The 17363-nt window shown below is 39.0% G+C and overlaps 1 protein-coding gene across 5 annotated transcripts in view; it reads left to right on the top strand.

The window, feature by feature from the left end:
• Znf438 (zinc finger protein 438) overlaps positions 1–17363 on the top strand; it is a 128519-nt gene that overhangs the window by 65248 nt on the left and 45908 nt on the right. For 4 of the 5 annotated variants that reach the window (XM_055629308.1, XM_055629307.1, XM_055629305.1 and 1 more), the window contains exon 4: positions 5734–5959. The gene's annotated coding sequence lies outside the window, so the exon portion shown is untranslated. Of the gene's footprint in view, positions 1–5733; positions 5960–17363 lie in introns of those variants that run through there. The other variant, XM_055629309.1, reaches the window with a different exon arrangement.

Genomic DNA, 17363 nt, shown 5'->3' with positions numbered 1-17363 from the left:
ATGATGTGTATGGTGGTGTATACTTTTAATCCCAGCACTAAAAAGCCAGAGGCAGGCAGATCTCTGTTCATGGCCAGCCTGATCTACAGAACAAATTCCAACCCAACCAAAGCTACATAAGGAGACTTTGTCTTTAATAATAATAATAATAATAATAATAATAATAATGCTACATAACGAGATATCTTAAATAACAACATAAATAAAGTAGATAATGAAAATTACTGAGCAAAATCAATGAATGGAAAAGTTGATTCTTTAAAAAACAATTCACAAAAATTGATAAACCTTTAGCTAAACCAACAGAGATGAAAATGAACAGTTCAAATACAAAAGTCAATAGTGAAAGCAGAATATCACTGCTTATGTTATATGAAAAGGCTTATATGTTAGATGAAAAGGCTTATAAAGGAATAGTAAGAACAAATATATTCTGATGGTTACTTAGATAAAATAATTCCTAAAAGACAATATATGCCAAAACTAACTCAAGAAGAAATAGAAAATGAACCTTTAATACATAAAACAGTTGATTCTCCCTATAGAATGCTCATTCTCCTCTTTCCTCCCCTTTTTCTCTCTCAGGCTCAGATGGCTGCACTGATGTGTTTTATCAAAAATTTAAAGAATAATGGACTGTAATTCATGATTTCTCAAATGCATGGAAGAAAAGGACATGTTTCCCAGATTATTCTGTGGCTTAGTATCACTTAGTATAACAATGAAACCATACAAGAAAACTAGACAAATATCCTTATGGATGTAGAAGCAAAAATATTCAACAAAATACTAGGATACTAGATGAAGTACCTAGAAGAATTGTAAATCAGTACTAAGTGGGTTAATCTCAGGAATGCAAAGTTGACTCAAAATTAAAGAACCCAAGGAACATAATATATTAATATGTTTTTAAGCTATATATCATCTTAATAGACACAGCGAATGCATTTAATAACAACTAAGTTCCTCCTGTGAAAAGAAAGAAGAAAGACTAGAAGAAAACATCTTACTCTGATAAAGAGTGTTGCTGAAAACCTGTCAGCTAGTATACTCTGTACTAGGAGACTAAAGTGCCTTCCCATCAAAATTAGGAAAAGGACAAGTTTTTGTTCTGTATCTACCTCTGTTCAGTGTTGTTCTGAAGGTTCTAACCAGGACAAGTAGACAAGGAAAGAAGTCTCAATTTGTATTATCCCAACATTTTGTTTATAAAATCTCAAAAGAAACTCATTAAGAAAAAAAAAAGGTTATACTAAAAAGTAAAATTATCAAAGCTGAAGGGTATAAAATCAGTATAAGTACCAGTTGCATTGTTATGCACTAGCCTTGAGTAATCTCAAGATAATATTAGCAAAGCAACATTCACAGTAGCATCAAAAACAGAATTAACAAAAGCAGCTCAAGAATGGTAACACCAGATGCTAAAGGAATTTGAGAGTTAAAGACTTAAATAAGGCAAGAATTCCAGGTTCTTAAGGTAGGAAACAGCACTGTTAGCTTGACAGTCCTGCACATATTAACTACTTATCTAGCGCAAGCTCTGTGCAGCCAGAACTTCCTCATACTGCATGTACTGGCAAGCTGAGCTTTTAAATTGGAATGGAAATCCAAGGGACTTATCATCACCAAAATTGTCTCAGGGGAAAAATATTAGGTCATCCTTCTTAGTGTGGTGACTTAAATTACAGGCTATAATAAAGAAGGCAGCGTGGTCCTGCAACAAGGATAAGCAGATACATAGAGCAGAGGGAAGAGTACAAATGAGCCCTGACATTTCTGCTGTACTGTTCTTCATTGAGGATGCCCAGACAAATCAATAGAGATAGGTAGCTTTTCAGCCAGTGGTCCTAGAACAAAAAAGCAAAACAAAAACTACCCCTGTAATGTATATAGAAATTGCCAAAAGACACGAAAATAAGAGGTAAACAATATAAAAAAAACTCTCAGAAAAAACTGGGGATTGACATCTTTATAATTTTGAGTTATGCAAAATAATTTATCAGATTGACACTCAAAGCACAAGCAACAAACTAAAAGTGTTAGGTTGGGTTTCACCAAGATTAAAAAGCTTTAGAGCTAGAATAATAAAAAAGAATATGGAAATCTTACAAATCTTATATCTCTAAGAGGCCTATATCCAGAATTGCTGAAGGGCTTTTACAACTCAACAATAAAAAGAAAATAACCTAATTAAATATATGTACATATGTTATGTTTTGTTTTGATTTAGATTCACAGTTTGCCAGTGAGCACATGAAAAGACATTCAGTGTCACTAGTCAGTTAACAACAGCCACCATGAGGTACTGTATGAGAAAGAGCTGGACAGAGACAGGTGTTTGTGGGACTGTGCAGTACCTACAACCTTCACTGCTAGTAAGGATTCTATGGGAGGTGTCAACAGAAAATCTTGGCAGTTCTTCAGAAGGATGAACATGAAGCACCCTGTGCCTAGCCAGGTGCTGTTTGGAATACACCCATTCTGATTGTCAAACAGTTTCAAGGAGGGTTTGTGATGTGTAGATGGGTACCCTAAAACCCAGCCTGTAGCTGCATGTAGCCATGCTAGATGCAGATGGAACACTTTAAAAAGACTCTCATGTGTCAGCTGTATCACAGCCAGTTACTGACCAAGCTCCTCTTGGGCTTTCTGTTATATTAGACGTGGACCACGAAGGCATGTGAGCTATTCTCGTAAAGCTTTCCTGTTGGTGGCACGAGGCAGTATTGAAGTAAAATCACAGTAATGTGAGAGAAAGATAGAGTTCCCTGGCTGTTTGAAAAGGGACGTCTGAACCAGTCTGGGTCTGGGCAGCTGTGAGGGGATGATTTTACCTTGAGACCGGTTTATGGTTTGAGTCTTAGTGCTGCCTAAGGGCTCTTGTATTGAGCTTTGCTGGCCAGTCTGTAGCACTCTTGAGCGTTAGAAGAACCTTTGGGAGGTAGAGCCTAGTAGACAGAAGTTGTCACTGTGCGGACATTCTCTTGAAGGGAATATTGGGCCCCCACCCCCTCTTGTCTGTCTCTCCTGTCACTCCCTAGCCACCATTAGGAGAGCAGCCTTCTCTGCCATTCCTCCTGTCACAAATGTACTCCCTCCCACAGGCCCCAAAATGACCTAAACGTCATCTGAAACCTTAGAGACTGAATAAAGAAGTCCTCTGTTAAGCTGGTTGTCTTGGGCATGTTGTCTTTACAGGGAGTGTGTGTGTGTGTGTGTGTGTGTGTGTGTGTGTGTGTTTTACATAAATAAGTTATTTATATCTAAACTGTATTGAGACGAAGCTGTACTCATACTCCGGGGATGCAGCACTGAGGCAAGTAGTGTAGGGTGACGTGAGGCAAGAGTAGACGATGAAACCGCACAAGAGACTGGAAAGAGCGGCCAGGTTTCTAGGCAGGGGATGGTGCAGCCTGTGCCATCGTCGGCAACAGAGAAGAGGAAACATGGGAATCAAAAGGGCTCATAGGAGTTAGAACCAACAGTCTGATGAGCTTTGGGGCAGGGAAGCTGAGAGGGAGAGTGTAAGCCACAGCTCTGAGATGTGGGGTTTTGAAAGTGTAAGTCATAAAATTTCCCTTGGAACACTTATTGTTTCGAGCTACCTCAGGAAACATGGCTGCTTGCTTTATGCTGCAGATACCATTTTCTTACTATGCTACTTGCACATATTCTAGAATTGTGTACTTTACTGATATCAAGTATTTTTGGGAAAGTACAAATTTAAGATTATTTGGCCAGATTAATTTTTCTCTGAGTCGTGTCCTGGTAAGAACCTTAGTGCCTTGTGTCTTGGCCCAGTGCTGTGGGGATCATCTGTCATGTCAGTTTCCTCATGTTTCTGTAGGTAATGGAAGCAGACTCCGAGCTGGTTGTCAGTACTAGCTGCTTTCCAGAGACAGCTTTTTGGAATAAGTTCACTTTAGCCAATTCTTATTTCCGTGGCCAACCACAGTCCTCAAATATCAAATTCTTCAGTGTTTTTATTCTGAAGTTATTTGGAAGTTACAGTCTTTCATTATAACTTCTAAAAGCCACCTTAGCAATTTAACACTATGCCGAAATAAATTTTAAGTATGTAGTAAAATAATTTTAACAACCCCATTTTTTTTTTTCAAATGCCCACTAAAGAATCATTCATTTTGCACATTGTTGGATTTGGAGCACCAGTCCTCAGAGCCAAGAGCAGTAGGAATGAGAACATTGTGCAGGTGTGCACAGGTTAGGGCCACTGCCAGCCTGCCAGTCAGGGAAAGTGCACAGCACAGCCAGAGAGAAATTTAAGTAAGAAAGCTCAGAAACCACTTAGAGACAGCAGCAGTGACTTCATTCTGCCACCCTTTTCCTGAGACACTGTCACTAATGTTTTCTGCAGTGTATAACACACAGGAAGGAATAGGAGCTTGGTGCCCAGTCTTTGGATGAGAATACTGAAGTCCACTCTATCTGAACCCTTGGCTGCTCAGTTTCCAAGTGAGTTTCCTAGTAAGGGGAACAGGGACTGTCTCTGACATGAACTCAGTGGTTGGCTCTTTGATCACCTCCCTCTGGGTAGGTGCAGCCTTGCCAGGCCACAGAGGAAGATGATGCAGCCAACTTTGTTGAGACCTGCTAGGCTAGGGTCAGATAGAAGGGAAGGAGGTCCTCCCCATCAGGGGACTAGGGAAAGGGCATAGGGGGAAAAGGAGGAGGGTGGGACTGGGAAGAGATGAAGGAGGGGGCTACAGTAGAGATACAAAGTGAATAAATTTTAATAAATATATAAATAACATTTAAATTTAAAACAGTCTATTCTAGCCAGGGCAGTGGTGCCTGGTCTATGGAGCTACAGAAAAACATGCCTTTAAAATAATAATAATAATAATAAATAAAAATTAAAAAATTAAAAGTATCTTTTCAAGTATATTTCTGTGTATGAGTATATGGGCATGAATGTATGTACCATGGGAAAACAGAGACAGTAGATCCCTGAGAGCTAGAGTTAGAGTTACATAGGCAGTTGTGAGCTGCCAAATGAAAATGCTAGAAATTGAACTTGGGTCCTCTGTAAGAGCAGCCAGTGCTCTGAAACACTGAGCCATCTCTCTAGTCCCAGAAACCTTTGTCTTTTGATGTGATTTAGAAAAAGTATAACTTTTTCCTTGCTGAAGATTGTCTTAAAGCTACAATACAAGTTCATGAATAGCTTAATTCAGTTGTGCAAATATTGACAGTGCCCCAAACCTTACATTTTCATCAGTGAATGTTAAAATGTGGCTTCTTCTCATTAGTTATCAAGAGCAAAAGCTGATGTTGGAGTGTATGGATGTGTATATCTGTGTCTGTGTTAAAGAAGCTAAGTTTTTTTTTATGCTGAAGATGGGTTTTGAAGCAATCTTATTATTTTTTTCCAGTAATAATTTGCCTTTAGACCACAGTAGTATAGTAATATACTATTATAATAGTAGTATAATCCTATTTCAAGAGTTGTTATTTTGTTAAAGGCTTTGCCTTTATGAGTCACAGTTTAGTTTTAGGAGGCCAGAGCTGGAGGCTTTGGGCATTATGCTTAAAGAACATACACTTTAATTTTTGTCACAGCAGTCAGTCATTTGGGCAAATAATCTTTGTTTCTGTCTTTATCCTTTGTTTAACTATGTGGACTTTTATTTCTTTCGTTGATTATGTAACCTTTATAAATGGAAATATTTTGTTCTAGAATATCTGTAAAATCTTGAATCTCCTTTTGTTTAGGTTTATATTCTTTAGAGTCAATTTATCAAATGTATTTGAAAGATGATTCACCAAGGCCCTTGGAGTAATGCAATCAAGATAGAAGCGAGCCCTGCCTTTATAGAGATTTGAGTCTGTTGGAGAAGACAGATATTCAGTTACATCAATGTAAGGATGATCTGCATCGGGAAAAGAGAACCAAATTGTAGGAGGGCAACATAGCATCTCAGGACTTCAGCTCATCTGGGTAAGTCAGAATACTTGTCTCTTTTGACGTTTAATACTGACATTTTTATTAATCTGTTAGTAAACTGAAATTATTTTCAGTTTGGAAAAAGAAAGACAAAAAGTTGAACTTACATGTAATGTTGTTTTAATAGAACAATCTACTAAATTTTGTGTTAGATGGCTAATGGATAGATTTTACATAGTTGATTTTTCTAGAAGAGTATTGAGAATAATTGTCACTGTAAAATTAGAATGAGGAAAGCACAAAGAATTTTTTAAATACTTTCAGTTTATCTTACTTGAAAATCAAAATAAGTATTTACCCAGGAACAGAAAAGTATCTTAAAGTAGATTCTAGCTAACAGCCATCCTTGCTCTTAAAATAGTTACTGACTGCCTTTAGTGTAAAGCAAATGGTTGTTGAGTGTAGGGAGCGTGTTCTTACGTGAACCTGGACAGTATAGCCCACTGCACAGTGCGGCATATGGCATAGTCTACTGGCCCTAAGCTACAATCCCAGGCAGCACGTTGCCTAACTGGATATGGTGGACATTGAACATAGTGCTATGTGCACATCCACATTCGGAAACAATACAGGAGAAGTGAGCTTGTGTACAGCAGCCACCTGAGTGGAACTCACAGCACCTCCTGAAGGTGTTCCTAGTCAGCAAGGGAGTGGGGCATACGAAGACCTTGCCTGTCCAAGGGAAACTCCATTTACTGCTAAATTTGTATTTACTTTACTTCTTTATTCTAAGTCATTTATTATTTACTATGATTTTTTTACTTGGTAAAATTTTCAAAATTTTTACGTTATTTTCTGAGGACAGAGCTGGCACTCACATGCCATGGCGTAGATATGAAAGTCAAAGAATCACTAATAGGAGTTGATTCTTCTTATTTTTTTTTCACAATTTTTTCGTTATATATCTTGATTGAAGGTCTCTCCCTCAACTCCCCCAGGACCACCCTCTCTCCCTTTTCCCCCATCCCCTTCTCATAGTCCAGTGAAAGGGGGAGTTTTCCACTATTGGCATCTACCCATAGCCTGTTAAGTTTCATTAGGACTGCCTGGATCCTTTTCCTCGGTGGCCTGGCAAGGTTGCATCATCAGGGGCAAGTAATCAGAGAGCAGTCAGCTGAGTTCATGACAGAAGCAGCCTCTGCTCCCTTCACTCAGAGATCCACATGGAGGCTGAGCTGCCAAGCAGCCACATCTGAGCAGGGGGTCTAGGTCTTCTCCATGCATGGTTCTCTGTTGGTGAGTCAGTCTCTATAAGACCCCCTGGGCACAGATCTTTTAGTTTTGTTAGTCTCCTTGTGAGGCTCCTGTCCCCTCCATTCCCTCTATTCCCAACCCTCTCTTCCTCCATAAGACTCCCTGTGCTCTGCCCAAAAGAGTGACCGTGAGTTTCAGCATCTGCTTTGATCCGCTGTTGGCTGAATCATTTCAGAGGACTCTCTGTAGTAGGCTCCCATCTGGTTTCTCTTTTTTACCGCTTCTGGCGTCTATCCTGTTTGCCATTCAAAGAGCTCAACATAAAACCAGACACACTAAATCTGTTGGAAGAAAAAGAGGTGAAGAGCCTCGAACTCATTGGTACAGGAGACAACTTCCTGAACAGAACACCAACAGCTCAGGCTGTAAGATCTACAATTAATAAATGGGACCTCGTGAAACTAAAAAGCTTCTGCAAGGCAAAGGACACTGTCAGAAAAAAATGACAGCCTACAGAATGGGAAAAGTTCTTTACCAATTCTACATCTGATAGAGAGCTGATATCCAGAATATATAAAGAATTCAAGAAATTAAATACCAACAAACCAAATAATCCAATTTTTAAAATGGGGTACAGAGCTAAACAGAGAATTCTCAATAGAGGAATATTGAATGGCAGAGAAGCACTTAAAGAAATGCTCAACATTCTTAGTCATCAGGGAGATGCAAATCAAAACAACTCTGAGATTCTATCATATAACCCTCAGAATATCTAAGGTCAAACACTCAAGTGACAGCACATACTGGAGAGGATGTGGAGAAAGGGGAAGCCTCCTCCATTACTGGTGGGAGTGCAAACTTGTACAACCACTTTGGAAATCAACCTGATGTTTTCTCAGACAATTGGGAACAGTGCTACCTCAAGAGTTGGTTCTTCTTACACCATGTGGATCCCCTGGAGTGGACTCTAGTCATGAGGCTTAGCCACAGGCACTTTGACTTGCTGAGCCATCTCACTGAGCTTTTAAACAGTCAGTCATTCATAATAACTGTGAAATAGAAGGATATTCATTAATAATGCATCTATACAAAAGTATTTTAATAGTATTCCATAAGCCCTTCCCTTTAATTTTTAAAAATCTTTTTTTACTAATATTTTTGTTAAAAAAAGCTAAGACAAACACACACGCCCTTAGCCTCGACCTATGTAGGGTCAATCTCTTCCACAGTAGTCTACTTGTACGCTGTCTTCCACTGGAAGGGCTTCAGGGGCAACGGTAATGCACATAGCTGTCAGCTCCTGTGCTAACAATGTCTTTTGGAATCCTTCCACGAAGAATTGCCCAAGGATTCTGTGACAGGAACTTTTTTAATAAGTAGTAAGATGCATTCTGAAATAGTCATGTTAAATGTAATGCAGTAACTGCCTGAACCAGTGACCAGTCCTCGACGTTGCCGGATTGTGTGTGTGTGCATGTGCTTTCCTAACAGCAGCACGCTGCACATTTTATGCTGTGATTTTTCTAGGTAGAGGAAGTTTTCAGTTCCTGATAGGCATGGAGCCTGTGGTGGTTCCTCTTGAGCATCAACCTGATTGGATCAAGGGTACCTGAGATATTAGTAAGACACACGCTTCTGGGTGTCTGTGGGGTTGTTTCCAGAGACCGCTGCGTCATGATAATTCCCTTATTTATCATGCAGCGACACTTCTGATAGGAGGACCACATGGAAGTAGATCACTGGGACTTGTTCCTGAGTACAATGTCTTGCCCTGGACCTTCCTGTTTTGTTTTCCTCTTTTCTTGGGCACGATATTGTGAATTCTGCTCTCCGTGTCCTCCCCACAATGAAGTAGTGAACCGTTTGAAAGCAGAGCCAATCAGAGTCTTCCACCTTTACCTTGTTTCTGTCCGTGACAACAACACAGAAGCTTACTGACAAAGAACCACTATTGTGTATGGTCTGTTGTTAACCAAATGCTACTATCCAGCACAGGATTTTGTGAGCTAGTAATGAACACGCAGAGAGTGCACACACATTTTTCTCTATGTTGGACACAGAAGAGGAGGAAGTACAGTGAGCCAAGCCCTACGAATCATGTCTTGCTGATTTGACATTTCTGGGAATGTGACTTTTTTTTTTCTCCCTAAAACCTAGTTGGATTAGGATTTTCCCTGTGCCCCACAAACTTAATTAAGGTTATTTCATGATGTCTTTCCCCACGAGTCCTTACTGAACACTGTTTCCGTAGGTCCTCATCACTCCTGTTGTTTTTTTCATGGCGGTGGCGGGTTGTGTGTCTGGAAGATTGGCGTTTGGCCAGTTTCTAGTGCGAGTGCTGGGTGGAAACCCCACCAGTGTACCTCCCACTTCCCAGGCTCCCACTTTGCTCTTTTTGCCTTTTTCATAAGCCTTTTGTCAAACTAAAATTAACTTCTGCATCCTACCAACTTATAGAAAACCAGTGTTTACTCAGTGCATGTGGCAGACGGTTGATTTTTGTAATATTGCCATTTAAGATTGGATACTAAAATAAAAAATTTCAAATGTATTTTAGTTTCAGCTTTAGAAAGCACCATCTATAGGTGAACCATCTCTTTCCATATTTTAGATCCTTAAGCTGTAACTTAAGTGTTTCACAAGAAACCCGAATATCTCATGGGCTCCCCAGAGCACTTTCTCCGCTTTTCCCTCCTTTTTGCTCTCTCCCTGTGGTGGCATTCACACATACATACCTGGCTTCCAGGAGGACAGGAATCAGTGGCCTTGCTGCCTTAATCTCAAAGAGAATTTAAATATTTCTGTCTAATTTTTGTCATGGTGTGTTTTAGTTGATTGGTTGAATCTGAAGCTACTTTGGTTAACTTGATTCCTTCAGCCTGTTTCTGATATTGGCCAGAGGCTAGTGTGTGAGTGTTTTTCCAGGTGACGGTAGTACTGAGTGATTTCTTCTACAGCCTGTAGCTGATCATAGTCACTAAAGTACTTTTTCTGTGACTCAACTCCTCCGTCCACTACTGTTACTACCTTGATGATGCCAGCTTTTTCTGGTAAGCTCTCCAGAGAAGTACAGTGATGTGTGTCTCAGAAATAAAGAAATCAGATCCAGCACAGTGAGTGGAGAGTCACTGTTGGTAAGCGGGACCTAAGGAGCTCCTGGTTAGTATTTCCTGTTTATAGTTACTGCTCCCATATCAAGTATTTTCCTCAAATAATGTACAAACACAGCAGTAAACAAAAAAATTAGCACATGCTGTATCAAGGGACAGCCAGTGTCGTTGATAAGTAAGGTCAAGTACATTATATATGAATATGAAAATGTCATAGTGAAACTGGGGACTAGTGATAGAGCTTCGGTAGAATGCTTGCATGGTATACATGAAGCCTTGGGTTTGAATCCCCAACCCACATAAAACCAGTGTGACAGTGCCTGAATTATCAGCATTCAGAAAGTTCAAGGGTATTGTGTGCTACATAGTGAGTTTAAGGTCACCCTGGGCTATAGGAGACCCTGTTTCTCCAACATCCCCCACACACACACAGAAAAATAACAAAACAAAAAACCCTGTTATTTTCTTCCATTAATTCATGCTCATAAAAATATGTCCTATTTCCAAATAAACTTTATCATATTTATTTATTTAGTTAGTTATTTTATCTATCTATTTATATTCATTTTCATATAGATGAAAATGAAATATACATGTTTAGTGTAATTATTGCATATTTTATAAATATTCTTTAATCTTAGTTTTTAATCTCATGTCTGACTTGTCTAGTGTGCTTCCAGAAATTAGCTTGCTAAATGGTTGCCATTTTGCTTAGTTGTGTGCTTCATTTAAGACCTAGTACCTTTGATTTTCCCAATTTAAAAAAACATTTAATGGAACTTACTATCTTAACCATTTTAACTTGTATAGTTGAACATTGCCAAGCATATACAACCAGCTCTACAACTTCTTTGTCTTCTTTGTCTGAACTTCTAACCCATCAAACAGTTTTCTCCAGAAACCACCATCATCTTCTGTTTCTATTAACTACCCTACTATGTAAATCCATTCTTGCAACATTTGTCTTTTTGTGTCTGGCCTCAATGTTTACACATGTTGTAGTACTTTAGTCTATATTAGACTTTGCTTCCTTTATAGGGCTGAATAATATTCCCACACTTTGTTTATCCATTTTTTTTTCTATTGTCAGAAACAAGGTTATTTCACTTCTTGGCTGTTGTGAGTAATGAATGAACATGTATCATTCCTACCTTCCACCAGGACTTTTAATTTCTCCATATTCTTGCCAGGACTTATTTTGTGGTTCTTGTTCTAAGTAATAACTATTTTAATGGGTGTGGATTAATTGTACCTTTGATTTCTATTTTCCTAATAATTAGTGATGATGAAGATCTTTTCTAATATGTTTGCTGGCCATTTAAATATTTTTTTGGAGAAATGTCTATTTTAAATTCTTTGGTTATGTTTTAAATTTTTGAGGTTTTGTTTTTTAATAATTTCATGTGTATATGCAATATGTCTTGGTCATATTCACTTCAGAATTTCCCTACTACTCCCTCAGCAACCTTCTCAACATGTCCCCGTCCCACCTTCAGAACCTATCTAATTTGTAACCCAGGGAGTCAAATTAGCACTGCCTGCATGCGCGTTTGTGTAGGGCTGTCCACCTGAGCAAGAGCAATATACCAGCCCCGAAGAAAAAATTGCTTTCCTTTCCCAAGTAGCCTCTGATGCCAGTAACTCCTCAGACAGAGGGAGGACCTCATCCTACCTGTACTGGAGTGTCGACGGCCTTGATCTTGTGCAGGTACAGCCACCGTGAGCTCAGGAGTACGGTGGCCGAGTCATGTCCAAAGGTCATGTTCTAGGCAGCTTTTATATTCTTTGTACCCTATCTTCTGCAATGTTCCCTGAGACTGAGGAAGGGAAGTGTGGTTGTCCCATTTAGGGCTTCACATTTCCTGATTGCTTAATCTCAGCAATTTGACCAGCTCAGAGTGTTTGTATTAACCTCTGGTCAAGATTTGGAGGAACGCTGATCTTTGGGTATAAGCATAAATATTTAGAAGACAGTGTAACAGCACGAACGTTTATCATGCAGTGGCAGTAGGCTCCTCACTAGGGCCTATGGCTAGTCTTGGGCCGTTGACCAGCTGACAGTTCCAGGTGTGAATTTCCTCCTGTGAAGCAGGCCGTCAATTTGGACAGAGGGAAGTTGGTCCCCATGTAACTGTCATACCATTATTGCACACGTGGTTACATCTTGTCTCTCATGTCGTCCTTGTAACACATAGGTCTGCTGTGGTTAAGACTGCTGCTGACCTTGATCTGCTAACAGCCTGCATCATACCTGCTGGTGCTAGTAAGGATATCTAGGAAGGATGCAGTTTCAGGTTAGGTGCAATGTGGTGTCTCTATTTCTAGCAACTGAGATGTGTGATGTCTTTAACAGTGGTCATAGTGGCTTTTTCTCGTTTTTAAACCTGGTTGTTTTTTCTTGGTTTAAATCATATCTTTATAAATTCTGTATATAAGTATCTTGTAAAGTTATTTATGATTTGAAAATAACTGTTCCTATCAGCTGCCTTTTATAATTGCCTTTGATACACAGAAGTACTTAATTTTATACATTATGTATTTTTATTTTCATTACCTGAGTGTTTGTTGTTATAACTGTTACATTTAGTTTTAATCATTTTATCTTCACTATTTTTCTAAGATACTAAAAACAAAATATAATGGAACATGTAAAAATTAATTTTAAAAAATTTTATTCATTAGATTGAAAGTTTGTAAAATGTTACAGTTTGAAGTACAAACTATATTTTGAAATTGAAATTGGTGGAATAAATGGCAGAAATGTGGTAAAGAAATGAAGAAATGAAAATGGAAGCTAAGGAAAGCTCTCCTCACAGTGTTCTTTGAATTAGTATCTTTTGAGTGTCCACAGTAAACTGATATGGAAATCCTTACAAGGAAGTGGTCTCTTGCTGCTCCCACACTCTTCTCACCTTTCTGTGACCTTGTGTCTCATATTCAGTTAAAATTTCCAACAAAGACATTTGAAATCTTATTCTGAAGTTAACTTTTAAATATAGATAAGTAGAAAGTGTTTTTAAAGTACATGGTGTTATGTCTCAACTTACGATTGCATGTGATCAGAAACATGATCGTTTACACTGGTTGCCAATTAGTGGTTTTCAAGATCGTCTTAGTGGTTTTCAAGACTGTAGGCACTGAGTAAGCTGGCTAGAAGCATTTCTGCCAAGTTCAGGAAGGTACACTGAGAACCAGCTCTTGAAAAGTTTCCTGTGTCTTAGTGTTTCAGTAGAATTTAAGGAATTTATATCTGCACATGCCATTTCTCCTTTTCAAATAATGTTGTCAGTGTTCTTTTTTCGGCTGGCATCTTTTCTTCTGTGATTGGAGCTTCATCATTTTCCCTGCTCCTTAATTTTAGCCAGAAGTTGATAGTATTATGTGACTAGTTTTCTTTCACTGCCCATCAGAGCCATCTTTTACTGGCCTCAGCTCTACTCTCTTGTCTTTGAGCATTAATAAATAAAGCAAGCCCATTGTGGTCTGATTATCTACAGTACTGGAGAACTCTTACAGTAAATGTGTCCTCATACTCGGCCAGGTGGCTTCTCTTCCTACCTGGAGCTCAGTCCCATTGTTTATGAGATGCTAGGAACCTCGTCTGTCAGGACATCATCGAGCTTTGGTATTGCCACTGGTCCATCTTGTCTTTCCGATACCTGAAACAGCTTGCTTCTTAAAAGCTCAGGTATAGGAGCTGGGGAGATGGCTCAGTGGGTCAGAGCACTTGAGGATTATGTTTGGCTCCCTACAGACCATATAAAGCCAGGCTCAGTGATATAAGTCATCCTGCACTCTGGTGGCAGGATGAGAGGTAGAAACAGGAGAATGCTCAGAAGATTGTGAGCTGACTAGTCTGCCGTAGACAGTGACAGAGAAGGGACCTTATCTCCGCCAGCAAAATGAGGGTGAGGCTTGGCATGCAGACTTGCTCATTGATATCCACGCACCCACTGTATCATGTGTACACACACACAAACACACACACCAGAAAAAGGATTTTTAAAAACTCAATCACAGAAAGAAGCTTTTAGAATACTAGTGTTTCTTTTCTCTCTTAACTTCCTATTGAATTTAAATAAACAGTAATAATGACTGCAAGCAAATCCTCAGCAAGCAGATGACAGAAGGAAGTAGTAGCAAGTGTCCATTAGAAGCTGTAACTATGACAGATGAGACTCTTGGTTCAGTATTTCACCTAATGGCACTTAAGTTTGAAACAGATACATTTTCTACAAAACAAATCCAGGGTAGTGAAGTTCAATACATCAGACTTTCCAGTTGAGCCTTAGGAAAATGGAAGTTCCAAGTTTTGTGTGCCGGTTTTGTTCTACTAGGCCTCTGTCAAACTGTTTCTCTAGGCATGCATGAGTTAATCATTGGAGATGTATTCATTAGCAAAATTGTACCAAAATAAATTTCACTAAAGTTGTGGTGTTTAATTTAATAGTATTATGATAACAGCTGCCATAATTAATTTCAGATTTGCCTTCTTTCCCAAAGGACAAGAATGTTTGTAGTGTTGGATGCACACTTAAGGCACAAGAAAGAGGGCAAAAATAATGTCATGGCCTTCAGATCCTGTTTATGGGTTTTCCTTGTTGGGCCCTACGGGCTTAGGGAGCATTGTACATCTAAAATAAACCACTTAGGGTGTAAAAGATAAAACTGGGTTAATTGGGTTCACCTGATCCTTAGCTAGGCCTCCTCAGTCAACATAGCATTGCTTATTAGTCAAGGAAGCATGGTTTTTATAATTAGAACGTTATCTCTGAACTACACAAAAAAGACTCAAAGAATACTTTCTTCAAATAAAAGACTTATGATTTTTTTTCATTTATTGTTTTACTCTAGTTTGTTTTTAGGAGATGGCGATCTTCTTCTATTCATAGCAGGACTGTTGTGATATCAGGGCAGGATTCTTGAGAACTAATACCACTTTCTTTCAGAGAAGTGGACAGCACACTGCCCTTCAACTGTGTTCTGTGTTCACAATCCTAAGCTCCCAGGCTCTGAGCCCTGCTTTTCATTTCTCTTCAGGGTTTGTGTATCAACAAAATGAACTATTTACACATCCAGCTAAAAATCCAGAGAAACATGAAAATACAAATGTTAAAGTCTGTAAAGTTTTTGTAGCTGACCAAAAATGATGCCAGCAATTTCCCCAAATAGTGGTTTTTAAGCCATTTTCTTGTTTTAAATTAAAATTAATATTTTTCTTAATTTATTCACTTTATATTTCCATCATAGCTCCCTCTCATCTCATCCTGGTTCCGCTCTACCTCCCTCATCCTCCCCATCTCTCTTCCCTAATCCTCAGAAAGGGGGAACCTTCCTCCCCTACCAACTGACCCTAGTGTATCAAGTCTACAGGACCCTGGGCTCAGATTTGTTGGCTCTGTTGGTCTTCTTGTGGGGCTCCTTTCCTCTTTGGGTCCTTTTATCTCCCTACTCTTCCATAAGATTCCCTGTGCTCTGCCCAAAGTTTGGCTGTAAGTCTCAGCATCTGCTACTATCCTCTGGTAGGTGGAGTCTTTCACATCAATGGTAGGTACATCTGTGGTAGGCTCTCCTGTTCCCTGTCTTCAAACAGTTCCAGTGGCTATTCTGTTTGCTCTTCTGAATGAGAATTAAACATCCTCCCTAGGGTGCTTCCTTAGGTATGTGGATTGTAGTATGGTTATCCTGCATTATACGGCTAATATCCACATGTGAGTATATACCATGCATGTCTTTCAGGCTCTGTGTTACCTCACTCGGATGATCTTTTCCAGATCCATCCATTTACCTGCCAAATTCATGATGTCCTTGTTTTTAGCAGCTGAGTAGTATTCCCTTGTATAGATGTACCACAGTTTCTTATCCATTCTTCAGAGAGGGACATCTGTGCTGTAAAGCTGCTGTGAACATGGTTGAACACGTGTCCTTGTTAAATGGTGGGGTATATTTTGGATACTTACCCAGTAGTGGTATAGCTGGGTCTTGAGGTAGAGGTATTCCCAATTTTCTGAGAAAGCACCAGATTGATTTCCCAAGTGGTTGTATAGTGTCCCTCCCACCAGCAATGGAGGAGGGTTCCCCTTTCTCCACAACCTTGCCAGTATGTGCTGTCATTTTTGTGTTTTTGATCTTAGCTATTCTGATGGGTGTAAGATGTAATCTCAAGAGTCGTTATGATTTACATTTCCCTGATGACTAAGGATGTTGAACATTTTTTAAGTGCTTTTTGACCATTACATATTCCTCTAATGAAAATTGTCTGTTTACCTCTGCACCCTCTTTTTAATTCAATTATTTGGTTTGTTGGTGTTTAATTTCTTGAGTTCGTTATGTATTTTGGATATTAGCCCTCTTTTACACCACAGGGTTAGTGAAGATGTTTTCCCAGTCTGTAGGCTGTAGTTTTGTTAAGCTTTTCAGTTTCATGAAGTCCCATTTATTGATTGTTGATCGTAGAGCCTGGGCTGTTGCTATTTTGTTCAGGAAGTTGTCTCCTGACCCAACAAGTTCAAGGCTCTTTCCCCACTTTTTCTTCTAATAGATTTAGTGTGTCTGGTTTTATTTTGAGGTCTTTGATCCACATGGACTTTAGTTTTGTACAAGGTGATAAATATGGATCTATTTCCATTTTTCTACATACAGACATCCAGTTAGACCAGCACCATTGTTGATGATATTGTCTTTGTTCCATTGTATGGTTTTGCCATCTTTGTCAAAAATCAGGTGTCTGTAAGTGTGTGAGTTTATTTCTGGGTCTTTGATTCAATTCCATTGATCCTCCAGTTTGTTTCTATACCAGTACCATACAGCTTTTATTACTGTTGCTCTATAGTACAACTTGAGCTAAGGGATAGAGATACGTCCAGAAGTTCTTTTATTGTATAGGATGGTTTGAGCTATTCTGGGTTATTTTGTTTTTCAATATGAAGTTGAAAATTGTTCTCTCAAAGTCTGTAAAAAAAAAAATTGTGTTGATATTTTGATGGGCATTGCATTGAATCTATAAGCATTGCTTTTGGTAAGATGGCTATTTTTATTATGTTAATCCTACCAATCCATGAGCATGGGATATCTTTCCATCTTCTGATAAGTTC

The sequence above is a fragment of the Psammomys obesus genome, unplaced genomic scaffold (genome assembly GCF_907164565.1).
Source record: "Psammomys obesus unplaced genomic scaffold, mPsaObe1.curated_primary_1811, whole genome shotgun sequence".
In the NCBI taxonomy this organism is placed as follows: Eukaryota; Metazoa; Chordata; class Mammalia; order Rodentia; family Muridae; genus Psammomys; species Psammomys obesus.
The sequence above is the reverse complement of the archived record's forward strand: the minus strand, read 5'-3'. Positions and strand labels throughout refer to the sequence as shown.